This window comes from Colobus angolensis, unplaced genomic scaffold (assembly GCF_000951035.1).
Source record: "Colobus angolensis palliatus isolate OR3802 unplaced genomic scaffold, Cang.pa_1.0 Scaffold56, whole genome shotgun sequence".
NCBI lineage: Eukaryota > Metazoa > Chordata > Mammalia > Primates > Cercopithecidae > Colobus > Colobus angolensis.
Genome location: NW_012119154.1, coordinates 9,522,056 through 9,524,970, shown reverse-complemented (window position 1 = coordinate 9,524,970; position 2,915 = coordinate 9,522,056). Strand labels below are relative to the sequence as shown.

At 47.2% G+C, this 2,915-nt stretch overlaps 1 pseudogene; it reads left to right on the top strand.

Annotated features, from left to right (window-relative positions):
* Positions 1-1,353: 1,353 nt before the first annotated feature.
* Positions 1,354-1,836, top strand: LOC105525813 (annotated as a pseudogene).
* Positions 1,837-2,915: the final 1,079 nt, after the last annotated feature.

Sequence of the window (2,915 nt, the reverse complement as noted above, 5' to 3'; positions counted from 1 at the left end):
TCAAGACCAGCCTGGCCAACATAGTGAAACCTTGTCTCTACTAAAAATACAGAAAAATTAGCCGGATATGGTGGCGGGCGCCTGTATCATGACGAGCTAATTTTTTGTGTTTTTTGTAGAAATGGGGTTTCACCACGCTGGTCTCGAATTTCTGATCTCAAGTCATTTGCCCACTTCACCCTCCCAAAGTGCTGGGATTATAGGCATGGGCCATGGCACCCAGCTAGTGAAGCTGAATTATTATTATTTTTTTTTTCAGAGTCTCGCTCTGTCACTAAGGCTGTAGTGCAGTGGCGTAATCCTGGCTCACTGCAACCTCCACCTCCGAGGTTCGAGCGATTCTCTTGCCTCAGTCTCTCAAGTAGCTGGGATTACAGGCACCGCCACCACACCTAGCTATTTTTGTGTTTTAGTAGAGATGGGGTTTCCCCATGTTGGCCAGGCTGGTCTTGAACTCCTGACCTCAGGTGATCTGCCCGCCTCAGCCTCCCAAAGTGCTGGATTACAGGTGAGCCACAGCACCCAGCCAGTGAGGCTGAATTGTTAACCGAACTATTTGACTAATTACAGCAAGTAATGACCAGTGCTGAGTCGTGGTGACCTGAACATTCAATTCAAAGGATTAGCCCATCACTGACTGTTTTATTCACATGTGTTTTCTACATCTCTCCCCAAGGAGAGCCAATATTTGATGAGAGAGGCCACATAACACACAGCACACCAATTTAGGAGTCAACAGGCCAGCATTCCACATTAAACCCTCACAACCCAGCCTGCAGACCTCAGCCAAGGCACTTGCCCTTTCTTGTTCTCAGTTTACTACTTTATGAAACAAGGGCAGTTGGGCAAAAGTTGTTTTCAAGCCTGGCTGAACTTTGGAGCCACCTGCTGAAATTGTTTATAGTATAAATCCTCATTCTCCTCCCCAAGATTTAATGGTTCTGGGGTCAGATGCTGGGTATCTATAATTGTTAACAAATTTCCCAGGCAATGCTGATGAGCTGTAGGATTTACAGACAAGTCAGCTGGGTTACCTCTAAGGCTCTTTCTAGCTTCTCACAAAGAAATTCCTCCAAAGGGAAAAAGCCACCAACCACGCCCGAACATGTTCGTGCTCCACCACCAAGGGAGCCCTCTCTGCGGTGCTGCCCTTTGCCAAGGGACTGTGGGCTTTAGACAGCTGCTGCATGGCTGCAGCCTCAGCCACATTCTCAATGATTATCATCACCGGTAGTTAATTGAGCACAAATAGCTGGGCAATAACCTTTGGAAAAAGCCACATTTCTTATCATTAAGATATTTCCTGCTCTTCTAATTGTAGGTGCTTCAGGAGCCACGGCTTAAAGTGCAGACATGACCAGGTCCAAGAACCACACCACACACAACCGGTCCTGAAAATGGCACAGAAATGGTATCAAGAAACCCCGATCACAAAGATACGAATCTCTTAAGGGGATCGACCCCAAGTTCCTGAGGAACATGCGCTTTGCGAAGAAGCACAAGAAGGGCCTGAAGAAGATGCGGGCCAACAGTGCCAAGGCCATGAGTGCACGTGCTGAGGCAATCAAGGCATTGTAAAGCCCAAGGAAGCTAAGCCCAAGATCCCAAAGCACACACTGAAGTGTGTACGACTTCAGCCGCAAGCTCGATGGACTTGCCTACATTGCCCACCCCAAGCTTGGGAAGCATGCTCGTGCCTGCATTGCCAAGGGGCTCAGGCTGTGCCGGCCAAAGGCCAAGGCCAAGGACCAAACCAAGGTCCAGGCTGCAGCTCCAGCTTCAGTTCCAGCTCAGGCTCCCAAAGGTGCCCAGGCCTCTACAAAGGCTTCAGAGTAGGTATCTCTGTCTGCCAACGTGAGGACAGGACTGGTGCAACCACCCCCTCCCCCCGCACTGCCCGCCGGCTGCCATCTGCATGGGGCTGGGGTCCTCCTGTGCTGTTTGTACAAATAAACCTGAGGCAGGGAAAAAAAAGTTATTTCCTAAAGTTTAAACGCCTCCCTATGAAACTACATTAATTTTCTGGTCCCTCTTTGTACAGGGCTCAAGGTAAAACCTTTGGCAGCTCCCTATTAGAAATCTGAGTGCACATGGGTATTGATTCTGTTTCTTGAAGGAAAAGAAAAAAGAGGAAAAAAAAAAATCCCTGAGCGTACAGCCTCAGCATCCTCCTGGCAGGAGCTGATGGAGGATGTGGTGATTTGGATTAACCTATAACCAGCTCTGCTAAGGTCTAAGTGTTCGGACAATAACATGTGCATTTAGGAAGCACTGAAATCGTTCAGTGCAGGAAATAGCCCCTGAACAGTGCAGCCTTTTCCATTACAGTCTTACTTGGTGATATCATAAAGCACTCAACTGTCCAGTTCAATTAGCAAGCAGGCAGTCTATAATAAGAGCCTGCACTTCTCTAACCAGACAGGCTCAGACAAGGCCATGACGTGAAGGCCCCAGAACTTCATCTAAGAAGCAGGGACTCCAGCTCAGGCCCACTGAGGTGGAAGATTTGTGTGTGTTCGTGACTGTCTGGGGGAATGTAAGCACAGGCACGTGTATTAACCATATATATGATTATATTCAAAGGGTTGGATTTAATCTGCTTGGGGTCCCAACCCACCAGCTGGGCTGTAATTCTACAAACCAAATTCCTCTGTGAGGCCTTTCTCAAACTTACAGGAAGGATCGTTATTAGGAAACTCATTTTCTTCCCCAGAATAGATGCAAAGGTCTTAAATCCATTCAGAGTGGACTATTGAAGAAGTATTTTATTGCAGAATCTGGGACTTCTCTGGTGGTTGGGTTAAAGTAAAAGAGGTACAGTGTGCCTGCTTGATTCATCTACTCACTTTAATATGCATTACACATTTAGAGGACTTGCAAGGTGCATTCCTATACATTTTTCAATTGATTCTTAT